Source organism: Thermobia domestica, chromosome 12 (genome assembly GCF_964235325.1).
Source record: "Thermobia domestica chromosome 12, izTheDome1.hap1.1, whole genome shotgun sequence".
Classification (NCBI taxonomy): domain Eukaryota; kingdom Metazoa; phylum Arthropoda; class Insecta; order Zygentoma; family Lepismatidae; genus Thermobia; species Thermobia domestica.
In genome coordinates, this window is record NC_137465.1 from 110,095,976 (window position 1) to 110,112,751 (window position 16,776).

Below are 16,776 nucleotides of genomic sequence, written 5' to 3' on the forward strand. Positions count from 1 at the left end.
GAAGAACACCAGAAAAAAATAGTACTGTCAGAAATGAAAGCCCAGTGGGTACCGCTGATTGAAGTCTGCGTGAACTTTTCACCGCAACCAGAATGAACTCTGCACTTTCTTGTTTCGTCAGTTTCATTCCTCGCCACAGCTACAAGAATTGGGAGACCTAATTCGTAACCTGAAAAGGAATATCAGTATGAAAAGAATACTACTAAGCATTTTGTGGTGTTTCATGTGATTACGGCGAAATTCACGAGATAGTGACAACTTTAGATTTGTGCTCAAGAAATGTTGGCATTCCAAAATTCAATGAAATGCTAGAATTCCAATGAATTTGATACAATTATGGCATCATTATTAAAATGAACAGCAATTGTGCACTTTATGGAGGAATGAGCTAAGATAGGTGGATGGTGATAAGTACTTTATTCTTTCTTGAATTAATGTGTCAGTAATTTTCAAAGGAAAAGGAAGATCGGAGTACATTGTTGCCTTGTCCATTAATAGTAAATGGTAGCATAAGATAATAAAGTTTCAATCAATAACGCTAAACATCAAACAGTCTTTTCTAAAACTCTGTACTCGCTGTTTTCTTGTATAGATTTGAGAAAACTACAAAAATACAATACAAAAATGAAGTTTGAACCTTTAAGATTACTAGAACAACATTATACATAATTTGTGGTGTGTAGATGTTATTCGTTACTAGCAAATGCCCTGCATGTTACCACAGGCAGTACTCTGCATTCTTCCTTCTGTATCTTTCATATAGAATTCATCTGAACTCAGGTCTTGCAAGTCTCTTAAGCATGCATCTCATCCATTTTCTTCCATTATGTACCAAGCATCTACAAGTGCTGAAACATACATTTAATTATTTTAGATGAAAAGCCCAAATACATAATTTCATGTCTCTAACTATTATAATTGCTGTCCCAACAATCTTTTCTTCTTTTTAAGGACAAATATTTTTTTAAAAAACGATAAGACGCATTTACTTATTTTAAATGGTTGGTCTAAACACCAAATTTTATGTCTCTAACCTTAAGGGATTCCGAGATGTGGATATCTTATGATAGTAATTATAACCCACTTCTTTTCTTCCCTTCTAGATTTTTTTTTAAACTGTGAAATACATATTTAATTATTTTATATTAGAAGTTTTAATACCAAATTTGATGTCTAAGTTTAAAAGATTCTGAAGTAGAGTCTTACTATAATAATTGTAATCCCTACTCCTTTTATCTTTCACTTCTTTTCTTCCCTTTTATTGTAGGTCAAATGTTCAAGAATGCTGAAAGACAGGTCTAAATATTTGAAATTACAAAAACGATATACCAAATTTCATGTCTTTCAAGAATTCGGAAATATGCACATTTTTATATAATAATTGTCAGCCCTCTTACCCTCTCTTCCCCACCGAATTCCCAAAAATCCTTTTTTTTTTTAATGGTACCTTGTGTCACAAATCCTGTACTGTCTAAATTTTGGTTCCATTGATCATAATTCCCGTGTCCTGTCTAAATTTCAAATTCCTAGCTTAAGTGGTTTGGCCTGAGCGTTGATAGCAGTCACTAATTGACTCAAGATTTCCTCTTTTATATATAGTTTTTTTTATATATATAAAAAGGCCTTGTGTCCATCTTAAACACAAATTAAACATAAGTTTCTTACAAGGCTGTTTATATTCTTTATTATAAATTAACGAGAATTGTTACAGTTTCGGAACTGTAACAATTCTCGTTAATTTATAATAAAGAATATAAACAGCCTTGTAAGAAACTTATGTTTGATATAGAGTTTTGTGATAAACAATTTTGCTGTTATTTTTCTACGGACGTGTTAGTAACTAAGTCATGGTTTGACATACTTATGGTGAAAGGATCAACAGGTATATTCTACAATTTGTGAAATATTTGAATGCTCGTTGGGAGAAAGATATATTGAGACTGACTACTCCGAATACATAATGTGATACTACCAGAGGAAGCAGCTGCCTGTGTAGCATTAGATATATATTTTTTGCATTGTGTTTTAAATTTAATTATCCAAATAAAATTTACGTTGAGAGTTCGTCTGCTGTAGTGTATTTTGTCTGGTTAAGCATATCCAGTTTGGTCATATAATGCTGAGAACCATCCGCATACAGAGTTCCTTCGTTTGTTGATGTATTGGGAAACTAAGCAAACGGTATTTTTTTTATATTATTCTAATTTAAAAAAAGATTGTGCAAATTAAAGAAATAATATAATTTACGTGAATTTTAGTTCGTGGTTTCACTCGTTCTTCTCTATGTGTAGTGGAAATAGGTTGCTTTGGTGTTGTAAAGCTTGGTACAGCAAGATGCATTCTACCATCATCAGTATATGAAGCGTAAATTCTATTTATTCTCTCTCTTGTCTGTACGTTTTCAAAATTACATTTTCCTCCATAGCTTCAATTTAAATTTGTGATGGGGTTTTCTGGAAAACAAAATAACATTGCTTGGCAGAAACTAAAATCTATTTTGATTAATGACGTTTTTGTTGGAATCAACAAGGGGAAATTAAATCTGAAATAGTTCACTTTATATTGTTCTACGTCTGCATTTCTTTACAATCTGACCTGGCAGAGCGTCAAGCAGAAAGTATGAACGTGAGTTAGAGAGAATTTATGGACAGCCTTTGTTGTTTTGTTTACTTGTCCAACTGGCGTTTACATTTGCATTTTATTTGCAAGAATCATACTTCCAGAAACAGCTTTTTCTTTATTTTCAGGAATTCAATTGTACAACAAGGGTACGTTGCTTCTGTGCCAAAGTTAGGTAATATTTTCGATAAAATAATAGATGTATTAACTAGACAGGTGTTTCGTTAATGTTGTTTTCGTATGATGGAATATTCATGTTTTTCGGAGAAGGTGAATACAATATGTCAATTTTATGTTTTGTGTCGCTATTTACATATCATTATATATATACGTTTTGTGAACGAATGAATTGGTTTAAAATTCCACATTACTAATTATACCCGTTCTACATACTTTGAAACAATACTTGTTCAACAGTTGAACTAATCCATAACGTTTTCGAACGAGTACATTATTTTTCATTAGTTCCTTGAAGCTGTTAATTCTTTAAACGTGGGAGTTAGTAGACTACTAAACTTACGCATAGTCATAAAATATCGTCCTTCATTTAATTTTTAGGAAGTAGAACTTAGAATCTAAGGATCTGCATACCATAATATTCCATTAGCTTGTTAGCAGAACAAGGTTTATCATTTTACCGTAATTGATCCATTAGTTCGGTTGAACTCATACGATATGTAGCCTGTTTTTTTGTCATTGAAAATGCAGGGCGAAAAGAGGCATGACTATTATGTAACTATTTCTTTCTGAAAGTTTACTATACAGTTTTTTTTTTAAGTTACAAGTTTCACTTTCTTTCGGTACATAGATCATAAAAGAGATAATACGGCAGTAACTAGGACTCCAACCGTACCATGCGTCATTGACAATGTTATGGAAACCAGTAATTCTCAGGAATTGTAGTACAGAAAGTTGAAAAAGTAAACTTTCATTGAGCGTAGTACAGAAAGTTGAAAAAGTAAACTTTCATTGAGCGTAAAACGTTTTATATTACGAATGCTATTTATTTGTTTTAATGGTGTAATTAGGATTTCTCGAACAGTCGAATCGTTAGCTCACGTCGTTCCTGGTTCGATTGCCAGTGGAAGAGCATTAAAAAAAATTAAATAAAAACCCAGCTTTGGAAATAAAAACAAACACATTTCACTTGACTTGTCTAATGTATTTAAAGCTATATGCACAGTATATTTCTAAGTACGTGTTTCGAAATCTTCATGAATTGTTGCTGTCATTGCAAAATATATCAAATCTGAGCATACATATGAACATACAGTACCTGTAAATACAAGTTGAGTGATTTATGATACATAGAGGAAACTACAACTAGTCGTGTCCTTAGAGCGCAGAGGTTCTGTGTCCAATTGTAGAAAGTTTATAGGAGAGCAAAAATAATGGACATATGACATAGGAGGACATACGCATAGGACAATATTTCATTCATTATTTCTTGTAAACAATAACGATTTTGTATGCTTTCTTATCCCCATATGACAGAGCACATCATGCGACATCTATAAAAAACTCAATTTCGAAAAAAAAAAATACTTAGAACCTTTGCGCTCTAAGGACTCGATTATGAAAGAAGCACTGCAATTAATTGAAAACGTGAAATAGATTGTTCGTTATTCATTATTCTTATCCATGATAGGGAGAACATTCTTTGTAATAATCTGTAATCAAGCGATTGAGACGTTGCTACACGGCTTTGATTTCTTCAATATACCCTTTATTGCGTACTCTACTTTAAATGTGTAGAAGAAAGGTCAGCTGATAATTCTGAGAGATGGTTCAAGAACCTCACGGTTCTAAGTGACAATGCTTCTCTTCAAACATTATAATACCTGTGAGAGTTTGCTGGTTTCGAAGAACATTCTTCTTTCGTATCCACTGTGGAGATGCATTATGGAAATGTCACATGAACTTCACGCTCTTCTTGGCTTGAAAATTATATCCATTTGGCTTAGATTTTTGCCTTTTTTCTTATATCAAATTTTAGGTCTCAACATTTTTTCGTCTCCCTCACTCCTGCAAACCTCGTAAATTATATTGTGCTTTTTAATATTTAATGTTATGAACACATTTTGTATTACCTGCCCTTTACTGAATAGCGCTAGTTTACTAGCGTACAGTTTCAAATGGACATTCATTGACATTTTGCCAATTATCTATAGCTTTGTCGTCAATAAAAATATAAAACTTGGTCTAGATACGAACATAATAAAAATACTTTTGTTTGCATCTCTAGCATCTCAAGGAAATGCATTATTGTGCATCAGTAGCGTAATTAGAACCTATGTTTAGGGGGTTTGTCTAATATTCATAAACATTTAATTTGTATAATCAAACTGCAAATTATTATCTCTCCAATAATAAGGGGGGAAGAATTGGATTCTCTTAATATTTTACATCAGTTTATTTCATCATCCTATTATATTTATAATTTTTGTTTTAGATTGAGTGTTTTTGGAGAACTCTCTCGCAAAACTAGAGTTTATAAAAGAATCTCATCTTTCCCTCTCCAAATATATAGTAGAGGACATCGAATATGTAAATACAACTTGAGCCTTTTACCATAAGTCAAACCTATTCGAGAGATCTCGTGCAATTCATTTAAGTGCAATAATATATAATATAATATAATATAATATAATATAATATAATATAATATAGGAAAGTGTTTATTTCAAGAGAGAAAATGATAGTTTCAAAAGTGCACATTTACTTTTGTGCAGTGTGTTGCATCGCTTTAATTCAATTACATCTCTGTGTAAGAATTTATTGCAATATATGCAATCAAAACAGACATATTGTGAGTATTTTACATTGAAATGTGTAGAAAATCGTATACCAGCTATTATTATAAATCGGAAGTTCATTTTAGACTTTAGGACAGGGACTACGCTAGTTTTACTTTTTGTTGTGCAGGGGGGGGACAAGTGAAGGGGGCAGTTATATCACTTGGCCTATATTAAAATACAATTTTAAATATAGCGGGAAACATCACTAGTGGCCAAAGATGCATGCTAGTGAATCCCCCGCAAACCGCGGAGTAAATCAGCTCGCCACCTCCTGTCTGTGTTCAGGGTATAGGGCGACTTCGATGTGTGCTACCAAAGGACGCCACATTGAACATATGTGAACTGAAAATTTGATGTATCTACAATATTTTTTGCATTTTACAACAATTTTTTATTGTTTTCTTAAATAAAATATGCTCTTCGAAATCATATTATATGTGTATGAACATTCCTTCTTTCGAACTGTAGGCGTTTCATTTAAATACGTTAAGCGTTATCGAGCTATAATACTTTGAAATTGGATGAAGATTTTAAGACACACTCTGTAACGGCACATTGGAATGTAAATCAGTTCGGTTTCATGTGACTATATCAAAGGACAGGCAGTCGAGGGCAGAATTAGCCTGTGAGGGCGACCACTGCCCTTGGCCCCCTCTGACGTTGTCACTGCTTAGGGGACGAATAAAACGATTTAGGTTGCGAATAAAGACTTTAGAGATATCCTGAACTTTTGCTACTGCCGTATAAGCCGTTTAAAGTTTGAATGTTAAAATAGATTAGAATAAGCTTTTTTTCGTGTGTGTAATTTTCGTAGTATTTCCCGTTCGTCGAATGCTTGATAATATCCGTAATTTATACGTAGTTAGGTATATAATATGTATATTAAGTTACGTAATAACTACTTTAACCTTACAATACTACTGATTGAAGCAAAAGTTAATAATCTCGTTAGTATTGTTTTTCAGAGTAAAAGCAAGCGAAGCGAAATTGTGGAGATTGATAGTGGGGATTCGTTTTTACCTTATGACTTGGAACGTTAGCAGCAAGAGTAATTCCTAAATAATAAGAAAGAAAAGAAAAGAAGTAAAAGCTATGTTCCATGAAGATCAGACTGCCGTGTCGTGACAAAACGCTGTAACTTTGGCGGAGCAGTTTTGCGAAAATGAGCCGTAAAGTTTTCATCCGAAAATGTGATCTGTATCGTGTAGAACCAGTGTAACTAGGCAATAACGGTCAATCAATCAATTTTCACCAAATTTAATCACACAACATGCATTTACGTAACATTACATGAAACCACGTGTTTCCAAAGTCAAGATACACTGGTTCTACACGGTACAGATCACATTTTCTGATGAAAACTTTACGGCTCATTTTCGCAAAACTGCTCCGCCAAAGTTACAGCGTTTTGTCACGACACGGCAGCAGAAAAATTACGAAGATGTGGAACAGGTACACACTTATGCGTGTCGTGTCTAGTAGAAAGGGGTTACTTTCAATCTTTTTAATTATGTTATGTAATTATGAGCTCTGGAAATAATAATAAAAATGTTTGTGTTCCACAGTATTTTGAGCTTTTTTTTTTTTTTTTTAACTGTATGTAAGACTGCATGAGCATTTTCCCAAAACATAAAAGGTTTTTATTTTTAAAACGTTTAGAACGAATCAAATTAAAGAGGATTTATATTGAAATTTCAGTTGTTGTAGCAACGCTTGGAATATATTGGCTCTATGTGCTGTACAGAACCTATTCGATGTTATCAATACGAACCACACAGAAACCGCACTGCACATTGAGATCTGCTTAATTACCAAAACTCGTAGGATTATTATTCGTTTATGAGGAGGGAAATAATGTGATTTTCCTGGAGCTGAGTTTTGTATCGGGATTAATGTTGTTTAAGTTGAAACCAATGGAAGAGTTAGAGAAACGTATATTAAAGGAACTTTCTGCACGGGAGAAAAGTTTGCTTCCATTTTGACATTCAATCTTCTTTTATTTTTTGTTCCTTTCTTTTCTTTTTAATTAAAGCAGTATAATCTAAATTTGAAGCAGTTGGTCTTTTGTCAAATTTATTTTAATACACAACCCTCATTAAATTTACCCTTATGTTAGTAGATTACTTGTCTAAAATTATTAGTTGATTACCTTATGTTAGGAGCGGGAAAAAAGCGGGAAAGGGGAACTTACTTGACTGCAAAACTGCAAAATAGTTCTAGGGCAGAAGAACATGACATAAAACGCTGCGGTTCTAGAATTTTCCAATCAGGGAAGCAGTCTTGTTAATATTGGCCATATACCCAATATTTATTTTTTGAAAGGCACAAAATCAAGATTACTATATGGAGTACGTGATACCAAGTCGGAACTACTTAACTCTCATGATAATCTACACAGAAATTAAACTTGCAATGTTAACACAAAGACATTTTAACAGAAATATATAATCACAGAAGAGAGTACAAGAAAAACAGAAGGCAGGTGGATGAGATACGGTTTCGTTTGGGGGCTACATCGAAGTCGATTGAACTGCAGAAAAGGAATAACTCACAAGTATAGAAATTATAACTGGGTAGATCTTGTGAAATGGGATGAGTAAGGGCAGATTTTTAGACCATTCTGTTGAATGAGTCTTCAAGGGAGTGTTCCTTTCTGGAGTACTTTCGATAGGCTTTACGCCGCTTTCTCCCGGAGTTAAGATAAACTAAATATCAATTATATGTCACCCCTGTGCGAGGCACGTCTTTTAGGACGTACGGTAATATCAAAGGAACGATCGTCTATACCATTCCTTCGGCCAAATAAATTATAATGCAGGACCTCACATTTTGATTTTATGAGGTTTGATTTTATCAGACAAAATTCTCGAGCTGCTTCACAGGTTCTTCTAAAAATAGTGTTGCCTACGGGATGAAATATAAGTTTTTTTCGTCTCGGTACTCCAATAAATAAATAAATAAATAAATAAATAATTCTTGTCTCGGTTTTCGAAAAATTCATTCTTGTCTCAATTCTCTTCAAAGATTTTCTCGTCTCGTTTTCTAAATTTATGTGCAAAAATTGTACTGTGATTTTATTTCTTGATTTTAGAAGAACCTGTGAAGCAGCTCGAGACGGAATCCTTTCATTTCTCAAAAAGACCACGCAGGATGTAATATGACAATATTTATTATTGAAGTACATTGTGTAATGCGTTGCGTATCTTTAAACGTGATAAATGCTCTTCATTGGGTTCGTATAAGCACGTTATCAATTTATAGCTTTTACATATGACACATAACACTAAAACAGTGTCTGAGATCTAAGACTTGCGTGAACTTACTGCTGTTGCTCACAAGACTCGATAAATGTCCCGTCTTGAGAATTGTCTAGCTTCTAGTCTCATCTCGACTCTCGGCTTGGTTTCGAGAAGAGACGAGAAAGGATGAGGGTCCATAAGTTTTTTTTTTTTTTTTTGGCTCTAAGGAGTTAAATATTATGAGTTGTGTATTTATAAAGTACACCCAAATTAAAATATAAAAAATCGTTAGTATAAAAAAATATACCCAAATTACAGGCAAAAGTTTTATAATAACCTAGCTAAATACACTGAAACATTCTTACTGCAACAAATCACAAAAATGTAAAAAAAATCGCTGTGGTTTGTACAGTAACCAAATTAACTATGTGAAAACCTACGCAGTAAGTAGTCCGAGCCGTCTTCACAGCTTTCTCCACTTTCAGACCAATGAGAAACGTCAGCATTCATGATATAGGAGGCTTGTGGAAGTAAAGGAGACCTGGTGCTTGTAAATATCTTTGATAACCCAAATACCGTAATACAGTGCTATATGTGCACAACACCCAACCATCTGTGCACCAACCTTGCATTCGCAATACCAGCCACGAATTGGAGGTGAAACACCTTTGTGGTACTGAATTCATGCGTTGTATATTTTGAAAGACGTGTGATGTGATTGTAGTTAGACCTACAATATCATCTCTCTCTCTTTGTGAACAAATAGTTCATAAAGAAAGACCCAATTCATTCAAATCCTTCTCTGTATAAAACTTGGCTTGCTTAATTTGATACCGCAAGCGTCATGTCGCGCAACTCCTGAATGGTCAATCTTGGAAAGTTCATTGAAGTGTCAGCGGACATCTTGTGCCAAGTACTCTTGCATTTTCCCAATTTTCGGATTCTACTGGTGTTTGTAAATGATTAGGTTGGTTCACCAAGGTTAGAATTCGTTCGGCGATGATCTCGTCTTCCGTATCACTTGAGATACGAGAAGGTCGAAAAGCATTGCACATAACACAAATAATTCGAACAAACTCGCCGATCATGGGTATCTCTGTGTTCGGCATTACTTGTCCTAGAGCTTTGCATCGTTGGATTAAACCATTGACAGCTTCGATCACCCATCTAATACATGTAACTAGTCGTGACTCATTCGATTCATTTGCGGTATGCAATTTTCTGCTACATGACGTCAGTGCAGCAACTACCTACTGATATGCTTTTTCTTTGTTTTTACTATGAGCGCAATCGTGATACACTTTGTTACTTACATATTTTATGTGTTGTTACATGCTTGGTGTATTATATAAATAAAAAAGTGTTTCAACGTTGCGCTCATAGTTTAACAAGCACGAGACTAACGAAAAATCAGCATTTTTTGCAAAAAATCCTCCAACTACTCGAGTTTGGAACTCTAAAATAAACGTAAATATGAATAGCGTGAAACAAATATTTATTGCATCGTTACGTAGGTATGTTCTATATTTAACACCGGTAGTTAGAATTGTTGTAGTGCTCATTTCATTTTTGAGAGATTTTCAGAGCCAAAAAGCGCCCTTATAGACCCTCATCCTTTCTCGTATCTTGAGCAGCTTTATCTAGAAGTTCATTTAATCGCCATTAATGGTTCGTTTCGATTTCCCACCAACATTTTGTTGCCGTAAACTGGGTCGTTTTCTTTATCTGTATTTATAAGCATTTTTTGTTGCACTCGTTATTACATTCTATTGCAGATCATTTTGGAAAGTTACGAGTTTTGGTGATATATTTGAACTTTCTTTAATGTAATTGTAGCCTACTATTAGTTAAAGCTGCGTTTAGAAGATTTTTTTTTTTTTAAATATAAATAATACATGTGCCTGAAAGATTCTTCAATGTGTAGGTTTTGAGCTGTCGTCGAAATTTGTTCTAGGGAGTAAGCACAATCAAGTTCTGAACGATGTTGCCTCTTCTTATTTTATTTTTTTCTGTTCCTTTCTGTGTCTCTGTATGCTTCAAAACATAATTACGTAAACGCCTTGCATGCCACATCTCTAAAGGAAATCTCGGGCGCATTCTCGTGGATCTTGAATTGCGATAGGTCTGCGAAGCGGCGTTTCTCTTTATTAAACCTAGATTCCAGGGATAAGGGTGGAGAAGAGTAATGCATGGAGCGCATAGCGTACATCTAAGATTCGTTCGGATTTTTCTGTTTTTATTACTTTTGAGGTGGGGAGATTTTCTTTCGCTCGTTCACCTTTAAACGAACTATGAATTGGGAAGTGTAGTTGTGATCAAAACTAATATTGTAAACCATAATATATATTTTTAACATTGTTTTTACATTTTCAGCATGTTTTTAGAGACAAACAAGGGAAAGATGTAAACAAAATATGCTGCACTCGGAATGGTGTCTTCTAAGAAAATTTTAATTTTTCTTTCTTATTTAACTATATTGAAATATTCAGCTGTGATATTCCTGTATGTATTATTTAATATGCAAGGTGTATTCTATAATCGAAGATAATTGAAATAAATGGAAGACTGTAAAATTTTGTCATTCTTAATTATTATAAAAGGTAAAATAAATACCGCTGGGTGAAATGCAGTATCATAGATATTCAATCCTCGTTTGCGTTTAAATGAACTTCGAATTAATTCCACAGTACAGAAGCTGTGTGTTAATAATACGAAAAGGGGAGCATTTGGGGGTTGACAGGGACAATTTCCTCCATTAGTTTGAGATTAATTAGTAGTATAGGTATAATAATATGCTAATGAAAAAGTGAACCTATATTCTATACCAGCGCAGAATCTTGCCCTCCTCCTGCCCCTTCCAAAGCAAAATTTGAAATGATGCTGTTGAATATGTGAGCAAGTGTTCTAGTCCTACGTATTGTTCAAACTATTCGGGACATTTCTCTAAGTTCCATTGTCAATATAGCATGCTCGATAAAATAAGTTCGAAAGAGATGCCACATCTGTTTTCTTCATCTTTCTTTCTTTTTTTATTATTTACTCTAAGACAGTGTTCTATTGTTTATAACTTGCCTTTAATAAAGAGCGTGTTATGTAAGGTAAGACATCCATTAAAGTAAATAACTATCTTAAAATAAAACGTAAATAAAATAAAGTACAATAATTAAAACGGTCTGGTCTTAGGTGTGTTCCCTGCACTACACGGAGATAAAAGCACGTCTAAAATGTTAACCAAGCGGCTTCACCAGGATGTGGGACATGTTCTGTAATGATGTACCAAACATCTCGCACGATACTTCGTGTGTATTCAGGAAGTTACAACGCAAATATATACAAAAAACATCCAGAATACGTAGGGAACATATCCTATCAGTGACAAACTTTAAATATTATAGAACAGACGAGAAATATGTAATAATAATAATAATAATAATAATAATAATAATAATAATAATAATAATAATAATAATAATAAATATCCGTAGATATGGGAAAGAGATGTTATTGACCAAACACACAAGAAATAATATATTGCATCCACTACCATTTATCACTATGACTATTTTGTTGCTCAGAATTATTCATATTCATGTTGTGAGTATCTTATAATATAAAATCAATTGCCAGAGCTCTGATCGCTTTAAGAAAGAAATCTTTGCTTTAGTCGACTCTGCGCAGTGTCGGTCGTATGCCGTTTCGAACCTTTCAATCGTACGCAGTCCATCTATGCTTATAATCCGCAAAGACATAGAATTGACAGGAGTTTATAATTTATAGGTGCATAGATTAAACAGATAATAAAAATATTGCTTTTTAGGCGCATGTTAAAAAGTTAATTTATCTCAGGGCAGCGCCGTAGGTCCGAAACGGCATAGGACCGAAGCAGGTTTCTGAGCGAAGATTCGGCCGTATACCGGATGAGAGACTTTCGGTTTTATGACGTTCGGTCCTATGCCACATTCCCCTTCAAAATAGCTTTTTCAAAGAATGTAGTATCTCTTCTTATGCATAATCTATCCTAGATTGACTCTATTGATTACATCTACGTACTTCTAATTGCATCTTTTAATACCAATTATTCATATGTCTCTTCTTCTAAAGTGAAATTTAAGCAATACATGACTGCCTAGCTAAATGTTAGAAAGAAAATTCTACTGCTATGTACTCTAACGAGGGAACCTATCCAAGTGCAACTCTGACTTCGAGTCGAGACTACGGCCGTTGGATACCTTGTCCTAAAAGAACATATCACGAAAAGGGATACATCCTCGATCTCAACCGTTGCGGTGAAAATTTAGAAATTGAGCTCCATACTATACATTACAAAGTCAGATTCTGGGTACATTTTTCGGAAACAGTCGGGTAAGGAAACTCAGCAAATATCAAATTAGTGTGGAGAGCCCAGCACCTATTGAATGAAAAAATTGTGTCCCTGGGGCACTCACAGGGTCCCAGGCGGGGTCTAACTCAAAATTTGCAAATGGAACCGGGGGTCAAATAGCATATTTTATGAAAGCTATTGTTAAATAAAAGATAGAACAAATCTCAACTCTCTACGATAACCCTGTGCAATCTGGCAACTGGTCAAAATGTCAATACAACCTACATCAGAAAATCAATGGCCACGCTTCTAAATCCGTTAAGTTGCGACAATAACAAAACAGAAAAACACGTTTAAAAGTACAAGCTATTGAATTAAAGAAAATTGCTGTAGGCTCTCTTACAGAGTCGCACAACGGATCTTATCCAAGTATAAGTGTGACTTCGAATGAGCAATGGACCATAGAATGACCATGACCATTGGATTTCATGTCCTAGAAGAGAAAGGATACATTGTCAATCGCAACCATCGTGGAGGGTGAGAAATTCAAATGGCAACGGAATTTGCTTCGCGAATCGGGACCCCATATTCGCAGATTGCACCGTGAAATTTCTATCGGAGGATTTGCTGAAGGAGAAACATTACCGTAAGGATGAAAAGGACTGACCTTAAAACTGTGAGGCAACTTGGAGAGGAGTGGGATTAAATAAAATTAAAAAAAAAAAAAAAAAAAACTGGAATAATGGTGCAAAAATGAAATATATCGCAGGGTAGTTTTCTAGGGCTATAGGGAATGGTCAAGAATAATATTTCGTTAAAATATAAAGTTGTAAACCAGTTTGATAGTTGTAAACTCGGGAAAGAAAACGATAACCAAGTGGGGTGGGATACGAGCCAAAACACAGTGAACGTACCAGAAGGTAGTGTTTCATAGAATATTGATACATAAAATACCCTGTGACAATACAATATTGATTTGCTACAATATACAATATTAGAAGAATATTTGGATGAAATATAAGTAAATAAAACTATGTCCAATGAAAATAGATATTCAACTTCGCAAATATGTGTTGCTATATTTACAGAATGTTACTTCAATAAAGAAACCATATATTGCGCTAGACAAAATGAAAACAAATATCGTAAAATTCAATGAAAACAGACTCTCTCCATAAAATGCATTAAAGAAATACACTTATTACAATAAGCTCATCGAATAAACACTCCATCAGTACAGTTATCTGATTGACACTTTTCCTGGTCAGTTGTGAAAGAAAAACACACCTCATTTACATTCTGAAAAGTTTCTACATGTTTAACATTATATTCGCATTTCTCCCATGCATAAATGATCATGTCTCTAAAAACAGGAGCTCGTAATTGGTTATGTACCAAAGATTGTACGTTTAAAAGAAACTGCCTGTTTTGGGCAATGTTGATATTGTCCAGTGAAATTCGAAGATAAACGGCTCGTACCAAACATTTCCATTGCCAGAGGAAGTACACATCATTAGGCTAGACTAAAGCTGTTGTTCCTGGAGGGATTGTAGCCAGGTTAATCCAATGATCAAGTGCACATTCGCAGTTTTCGGGGTTGTCGGCATCGTCTGGCAGAATCGTTGAACGTTTTCAAGGAGTGTTTGCATGCATAAAGTGTTTTACCCGGACCAGCAATCTAATATAACCAATGTTTTACCTTTGGTGGGTATCGTTGCCTTCACGAAGTTGTTTACCCAATCCTGTACGTGGGCTGCGGACATCTTTCCAGATTTACTACACGTGACGTATAGATTCCGTGGTAGAGTGGCACTCAATTGCTCAAGAATACGGGGTCCGAATTCATTACCCGTTGTTTCTTGTAAACATACAAATAGTGGGCTAAGCAAGTCGCCTGTTGTGGTTATAGATGGCATTATTGTATATGTGTGGGTACTCCTGTTTTTGTTGCCCATGCATAGATAGGTTTTGTTCTCGCCAATATCGGCTAGCGTACGAGTAGACGTGAATTCTATTGCAAAACCCGCCTGATCGGCGAACTTAATGGATTTATAAGAGTGGCCATAGATTTTCTGATGTAGGTTGTATTGACATTTTGACCAGTTGCCCGTTTGTACAGGGTTATCGTAGAGAGTTGAGTTTTGTTCTATCTTCTTTTATTTAACAATAGCTTTCATAAAATATGCTACTTGACCCCCGGTTCCATTTTGAGTTGGACCCCGCCTAGGACCATGTGAGTGCCCCGGGGACACAATTTCTTCATTCAAAAGGTGCTGGGCTCCCCCCACTAATTTGATATGTATTCGTTGATTTTCCTTACCCGACTGTTTCCGAAAAATGTGGCCCGGAATCTGACTTTGTAATGTATAGTATGGAGCTCAATTTCTAAATTTTCACGCTTCTATCTCCGCAGCGGTTGAGATCGAGGATGTTTCCCTTTTCGTGTTATGTTCTTTTAGGACAAGCTATCCAACGGCCATAGTCTCGATTCGAAGTCAGAGTTACACTTGGATAGGTTCCCATGTAAGTTTTGCCTCATTCGTTGAACACTAATTGTTACGTCATTTTAATCAGTAAAGATTCCGATGAATGAAGGAGAACTTAAGGAGTTTTAATTTTAATTTAGACTTCCTTTTGAAGCATGAGGAACTATCAAATTAGGTAGTTCGCTTGTGGCTACCTTTACTATCATGCACCTTGTCCATATTGTATAGTGATCTATTATGCATATAGTAAGTCAGTTCAGTTACTAATGTTACGTGTAATAGCGTCAAAGATCGAAATTCCTTGAGAAATATAATTAACAATATACTATATTCTCTTCAGAAACCTACTATGAAATGAATTATTATATAATTGTTTGCTTCGTCTTGATCTTCGATTTGAATTGTATGTGTGAAATTATTGATTGAAAATGGAGAAACTGACAAAGTGTTACATTCGAAATTCCCATTAGAATTAATGAGTTCGAAACCTGTTTAGGTCAGCCATCTTCACTCATGGATTTCCCAAAGATTTTCTTACACTTCACTAAACAAAATTAAAACTTAATTTCATTTCATTTTCCCAATAATTTGCTTACCTTGGAAGAGATTTGATCTCATTCATGAGTCTAAATTAGTTGAGGTCTAATAACAATTTCGTCAGAAAATGACACATAAAATGTTAAGTAGTAGTAAAGCAAATAAGTAAATTAATGAGCAATAAGAATTTAAAGAAAATAGGTTAAGTTCTGTAGGTGTATCCTCCAATGTAGATGAAATAATGCCTTTAGACATACTACAATACGTAACAATTATTTCAGGATTTAAGTCAAATGGGATTGTTTTAAGATTGTTGTATTTGAAATCTAAAAATCTTTCAGTAATTTAGTTTAATCTACTAACTGAAAAGCCTTTAGGACACAAATATATTGCTGCGGGATCTTGGATGGCGTGTTATTCAGTTGGTACGTGTTAAAGTGTGCTGGTAAATTATTCATTTGAGAAAAGCAATAGTCTTTCTAGATAGAAGAAACATGAGAGCATAATCCGTAATTACACCTCTTGAACGAATGTATGGGGTTGAAGTTAACGTGCATTTTAATGTGTATCTAAATTGCACGATAATTTTCAAATAAGGAAGTTGTTTAAGATTATAAGTTTTTTTTTTTTTTTTTTTTTTAAATTACAGGAATGTTGAAATTAGAACAACTGAAGCACTATTGGGGCAGTCTTGTTACACTTTGCTTTTTGAAGTTAAAGTGCTCTCGTTGATTTTCTTAATAGTAAAGGGTTTGAAATGAAGAATTCACTTGGAA

At 34.4% G+C, this 16,776-nt stretch overlaps 1 protein-coding gene across 2 annotated transcripts in view; it reads left to right on the top strand.

Moving 5' to 3' along the window:
• Fur2 (furin-like protease 2) overlaps nt 1–16,776 on the top strand; it is a 1,527,485-nt gene that overhangs the window by 413,372 nt on the left and 1,097,337 nt on the right. The gene's annotated exons all lie outside the window — the stretch shown is intronic.